The sequence below is a fragment of the Vulpes lagopus genome, chromosome 2, assembly GCF_018345385.1.
Source record: "Vulpes lagopus strain Blue_001 chromosome 2, ASM1834538v1, whole genome shotgun sequence".
Classification (NCBI taxonomy): Eukaryota; Metazoa; Chordata; class Mammalia; order Carnivora; family Canidae; genus Vulpes; species Vulpes lagopus.
This window is the reverse complement of record NC_054825.1, coordinates 123,335,910-123,342,312: the sequence shown is the minus strand read 5'-3', so window position 1 is coordinate 123,342,312 and position 6,403 is coordinate 123,335,910. Positions and strand designations below refer to the sequence as shown.

Genomic DNA, 6,403 nt, shown 5'->3' with positions numbered 1-6,403 from the left:
AAATATATTTTTCTTTTTAAAGTAGCTCATTAAGTCCCCACCTTTCTCATTTTGGGGTTCTTGTTTTAATTGGCTACTCTGATGCACAATAGCTAGGCACACTCTTCTAGCTCTGTCGAGCCCCTGACAATACATAATTGATCAATGGCTAATACCCAGAACATAAAATGTTTTCCTACAAATCACGAAAAGAAAAAAAAAATTGGGAAATAGGGAAAGAATACGAACAGACAGGTCACAGAGAGGAAAAGAAAGGGCAGTAAACCCATCAAAGATGCTTAAACTTTTCACACCAATGAGACAGACAAAAGTTAAAATTTGATGATATAAAGAGTTGACAAGGACGTGGATAAATAGGAGCCCCAATATGCTATTGGTAGAAGTGCAAATATGTGCTATGACTTTGGAGAACAAGAATCCTAACTGGTTCGAGGTACAACATAAGCACCAACCAACACCATGAATTTTGTAAACAGTGCACTCTCAGTTACATGGTAATTTGAAGGAGTCATTTATGATTAAATAAAAGAAAGCATCATAAATGCTGGGCTTGTGCTGCCAGGAAATCTTGTCCCTCCTTGTTTGTTTAGGTTTTATTTTTTTTCTCTCTTCCACTTAAGGCATCATGGTCATCAGTTTACTTTGTTAGAAAACCCAATTAATGTTACTATGGCTAATATGGTTTAAATCTAAGGAGAGATAATCAGAGATTTGTTTATATTTTGTTGAATTTAAAGTAACCTAAAACTATTGCTCAGAACTCTTTGTCTTTTAACAAAGGCCATCCTATAATCATCTACATGTTTGAAGTCACCGTTAGTCTACTTAATTCATCATAAAGAGACACTTCTTATATATGGGTTTCAAATTTGTTCATCAATATATAATCTCATTTCTGGAGTTCCAGTTTTTAAAGAGTAGGAGAGAGCATTACAAATCTAATAAAAAATACTTTAATCCCTATTGAATAGAAGGAAGTTTGAGCCATAAAGAATCTATATCATAATCTTTCCAATTTTTTAATAAGCACCTCAAACAGATAGGTTTTTTATAAACAATATACTAGATGAATATAATTTTTAAAGCCGAACTGATGATATAATTAGCAAGGAGGAAGGAATTCAAGGAAAGTGCATTTAATGGGATGAAGGCCGTAATCTTTTATTGATAAAATTCACAAGGAACAGCGTGTGTGTTTATCAGTTATGGAGTAATCTGTATGTATTAAAAAATACTGCATTAAAACATATGATATCAAAACTATTTTAACTGAAAGGAAAACCACCCAAAACACAATGCTAATAAAAAATATAAACATACCTTTCAGTCCTTGATAGAAAAAGTAGGTAGAAATTATACCTAGATAATCTGATAATATAACTAATAAAATTTATTAATTTCCCCAAATCTGTGCCATATAAACAATACAACTTCTTAATAACCATGGAAAATTCACAAAACTTGATTATTGGGCCACAAAGGAAGTTCCAAATTACAAAAAAACACAAATGGGGACGCCTGAGTGGCTCAGCAGTTGAACGCCTGCCTTCGGCCCAGGGCGTGATCCTGGAGCCCCAGGATCAAGTCCCGCATCGGGCTCCCTGCATGGAGCCTGCTTCTCCCTCTGCCTGTGTCTCTGCCTCTCTCTCTCTCTCTCTCTCTCTCTCTCTCTGTGTGTGTGTGTGTGTGTCTCTCATGAATAAATATATAAAATCTTTTTTTAAAATTTTTATTTATTTATGATAGTCACAGAGAGAGAGAGAGAGAGAGAGAGAGAAGCAGAGACATAGGCAGAGGGAGAAGCAGGCTCCATGCACCGGGAGCCCGATGTAGGATTCGATCCTGGGTCTCCAGGATCGCACCCTGGGCCAAAAGCAGGCGCCAAACCGCTGCGCCACCCAGGGATCCCAATATATAAAATCTTTAAAAACAAAAGAAAAAACAGAAATGGCATAGGCCATATTCTCTAAATATAATGCAATAAAACTCATGTAATAATAAAGATTAAAAAAAAACACTTAAAAATTTAAGAACTCAGGGGTTTCATAACATTTTCATCCAAGAAGTCAAACTTGCACTTAAAAATTAAAGCAGCGATTCTTTATAAACATACTTTCTTAAACCCCTAAATAGAATCCAACAAAATTAATTCGGTCACACACCAAAAGTAATACACTTATTTTACGTGGCTCTAATCAAGGAATACTAGAATAGTTTAATATTAGAGTATGTATTCATATAATCAATTCAATCAGTAAGTCAGAGCCAAAAATATATAATTATTTCTCTAGAAACCAAAACAAAATTCAATAAAGTCCAAAACCCATTTCTGCTGAAAGACTCTTCACAATAGAATAAAAAGTTATTTTCTGTCCATATTTCCTCCTCTCCATACAGTATTCCTATTTCTGGTATAAGGAAGGTATTTTATTGTAGACTAGCCCTCTTACCAAGAATAGCTAGAAAAGCTGGCTAAACTTCCACGGTGCATCAGATAAGCCCTACAACAGCGGGGCTGAGTCATTTCCCTGGGGCTGGGAGGCCAGGTCCCCTGAGTTCCCTTCTGAATCCCACCGTGGCCTCCTGCAGGATGGTTCCAAGTCTTTCTCCTCAAACGAGAAAACCTAAGGCATGCACTTCCTTGAACTAGAGCAGTGCACCCTTCCTTCCCTCCATCCACCGTGCTTGAGAGAGGGGCAAGAAGAATGTTGACCCCATCATCTGAAGTCTTTGGGGAATGCCAGGACGCCCCAACCAAGCCTGCCGCACAGATCAGAGCCGGATCAAGTCACAAGTCCCATATGAGGGAAATGAATACTCACTACTGTCAAGAGCACTTTTTTTTTTTTTTTAATTTCCTAAATATTCCAGAAAAAAACCACCTGGAAAATCCCCTCTGATCTGGCTTAAACGCACACTGTATCCCGATTTCTTTCTTTCTTACCTCCAGGCCTTGCTACATAAACCTGCCAGTGTTATTAATGCATCTCCCTCCGTTGTTCCTCGCTTTACTAAATATGGGAAGACCAGAGAAGCAGGTCCTTAAAAGAAGCAAATGTTATTGCTGTTGAAGGAGGAACAGCTCTGCTTTTCCCTTTTCCCTTTTCTAATGCTCCGGGTGCTGCACGCCTTCCGCAGGAAAGTATGTGCAAAAGAAAAAAAAAAAAAGCTAGGTCTATTGAATGTTAAAAAAAAACCACCAATCTATAGAACAGAAATGTACTTTTCCCAAATCTTACGAAATATCTGGCCCTAATAAAGAGCTCTCGAAATCCGTGTTGATGGTAGACCGACATCCTCATACTGTTGAGCTCTCTTCTGTCTTCCCAAACTATGTTGGTATGTAAAGTCTTTAAGTTATTTATGTTTCTGCTCACATCATTGCCTTTCATGTCCAAAAGCCATAAATACTTTGGAAATGGCACGTGTAAGTGGATTCAGAAGTCTAATATTTGGCATCGTGACCCAGACTGTCTAGTTGGTGGACCCAAGTGCCATTTGTCCCTCTGCCTCCATCGTGGTCGTTGTAGGCCGTCCTTCCCTGTGCTGCTGCTTCTCTCTCCTGGTTCTGAGGCAAATGGGACTGGTGCCTCAGTTTCCTCATGGCAGTCTTCATTCACTTCTCTCATGTTTACGTCACCAAGCTGCCAAGTAACAGCTTTTAAATTTATGCCTTTTTTCTCCTTCTCTCCTCCCTTCTTTGTCTCCCTCCGTTCCTTTCCTTCCCTATTTCCTCCCTCCCTGCCATCCTTCCATCCTTCCTTCCTGCTACTAACTACATCACTAAGTCCAGGGCTGAGCTTTTAAATTTTTCTCTGGTGTCAATCCCTCAACATCAATGTTTAAATTCCATCAAAAAGATGATGATGGTGTTGAAAATGGAGACACAACGGTGTTGTTTCATGACCTACATGTAATCTGAAAATATTTGAAATTGAAAGCATGATAAGCTCAGCTCATATTAAATTAGGAAAAGTGTGTTGTTCTTTATAAAACCTACCCAAAGGGGACAGCTGGGTGGCTCAGTGATTGAGCCTCTGCCTTCGGCTCAGGACGTGGGATCGAGTCCCACATCGGGCTCCTTGCAGGGAGCCTACTTCTCCCTCTGCCTGTGTCTCTGCCTCTCTCTGTGTGTCTCTTGTGAATAAATAAATAAAATCTTTAAAAAAAATAAAACCTACCCAAAATAAAATCTTAAAAAATAGGAAAAATAAAAACTAACCATAAGTGGGAAATAGAAAACCTCTAAGAAATTTGACAATAACATACTGAGGGGCTGGAAGTTTTTAATAGTTAAGACCAAATGACCCCATAAACAAAGATCAATTCAATACCCAAACCAATTTTTATTTTTATTTATTTATTTATTTTTTAAAAGATTTTATTTATTTAATTATTCATGGGAGACACAGAAAAGAGAGACAGGTAGAGACACAGGCAGAGGGAGAGAAGCAGGCCCCATGCAGGGAGCCCGATGTAGGACTCGATCCCGGGACTCCAGGATCACGTCCTGAGCCAAAGGCAGGCTCTAAACCGCTGAGCCACCCAGGGGTCCCCAATTTTTATTTTTTAAAGATTTTATTTATTTATTCATGAGAGACACACAGAGAGAGGCAGAGACACAGGCAGAGGGAGAAGCAGGCTCCGTGCAGGGAGCCCGACGGGGGACTCAATCCCAGGTCCCCAGGATCACACCTTGAGTTGAAGGCAGACGCTCAACCGCTGAGCCACCCAGGTGCCCCCAAACCAATTTTTGAAAGGGATCGCATTCAGTTTGGCCTATGTTTCTAGGAGGAAATCAATGTTTCATACACTGATTTGCAGCCTAAGGCACAGGATGTGGTAGCCAACAGTACAGGATGCATTATCATTCACATAGGGTGGAATTGGAAGCACGGAGGAATGGCAGGAAGTAAATCAAAAGGAAGAGACAAAAAAGAAAGGGGGAAAAATAGATAAAGAAAGACATAATCAGGCAAGAGAGGGCAGGGAAAGAATGCAGCGAGTGTTTGCTGAGCCATCTAACTCAGCCACTCTTTTGGCCCCTTTTTGTTTTAATTTAATTCGCCTGGAACCCTCAGAAGTGACATTAATCATGCATTTTTATAGAGAGAAATTGCCTTCCGGCTAGATGTGGCTACTTCACCCGCCCCCCTCCCTTCTGCCCTGGGGGTCCGCCTGCAAATGCAGCCCTTCTGCTTTTCTCCCCTTGGCCTATGTGTGCAAAACGTGTGGCAGCTGGATCCGGGGAACCCTAGCTTCTAGGGTCTCTCTCCTGGAGCTGGCGTTCAAGGACCCTGCAGCCTCCTCCTCCAAGTAGGACTTTCATAATAAAAGAGATGTTTCCTCCCTATGGGCCGGGTTGCTCTTTCCCTGCCCCCCTCCCTCTCTCTCTCCCTGTCTCTCACCCACTCTCTCTCCTCCTCTCCTTCTCTCTCAGTTGATTCTGAAATTAGGCTGAAAAAAAAAAAATGGTGCCATGGGTTGCTTGCTCTGCGCCAGATTGCGATTGCAACGTTGCCTAGAAAAGAACCACAGCTGTCAGTGCTGCACAGCACTGGGCACTTATGTGAGTCCTGGACCCGCTGGTCAGATGCTGTGGCTCTGCTGTGTGTTCATTTTGAAATCTATGCAAAAGAGGCTGCAGGCACCACAGGAAGCTCTGGCCGGAGTAAGAGTGGGGGAGCAGAGATTCAAACAGGAGGACAAACCAAGACCCCCCCTGACTCTGGGAAGCCAACCAAGGGTCCCAGGAGGGGCGGTGGGTGGGGGATGACGGGCATCAAGGGGGGGGGCCTGTGATGAGATGAGCCCTGCGTGTTATGCTGTCTGTTGGCAAATTGAACTTAAATTTAGGAAAATGTACAATGAAAACAAACCAAACCAAACCCAAAAGGCAAGCCCTCCTTTTCAAGTGCATTTCAAGTTCCTGCCCATTTTACATCTACTCTTACCGCCTTGACCAAGGTAAGGGAGCTGGGAAAGGCATTGCTTTTGAAGAAGGTTTTTAAAAGCAAATAGCAAAGGGGGTGGGTAGAGGGAGAGATAAAGAGGGCCAGTTGTTGAACCTACCTCACCCTTGCCCCAAATCCTCAACAATTGCAATCAAGAATTGAGAAATGCACGCAGCTCAGGAGACGTTGAGGGCGCCTGTAATTCTCCCTACCTTAGCTAGAGAGCTTGATTTCCAATTCTCTGCAAGAAGCATACTGCTGGATCCTTCCATACCTGCGCACCTCCTCTGCCTTACCTGAAGCATCTTTTTCCCCCACTTTAGCCCGGTAAGATGCCGCTACTCTTCAACACTGAGACTCGCGTGATACCCCAGTTTTAAGGGTCCCATGATTTCCTACCTTGGGATAATTTATAATTATAGATCTAATTCCTTTCCATTTCTAGTTCC

At 41.7% G+C, this 6,403-nt stretch overlaps 1 protein-coding gene across 1 annotated transcript in view; it reads left to right on the top strand.

Moving 5' to 3' along the window:
* Nucleotides 1-6,132: 6,132 nt before the first annotated feature.
* Nucleotides 6,133-6,403, top strand: part of ECHDC1 (ethylmalonyl-CoA decarboxylase 1) — a 79,431-nt gene continuing 79,160 nt past the window's right edge. The window contains exon 1 of the mRNA XM_041746641.1: nucleotides 6,133-6,281. The gene's annotated coding sequence lies outside the window, so the exon portion shown is untranslated. The remainder of the gene's footprint in view (nucleotides 6,282-6,403) is intronic.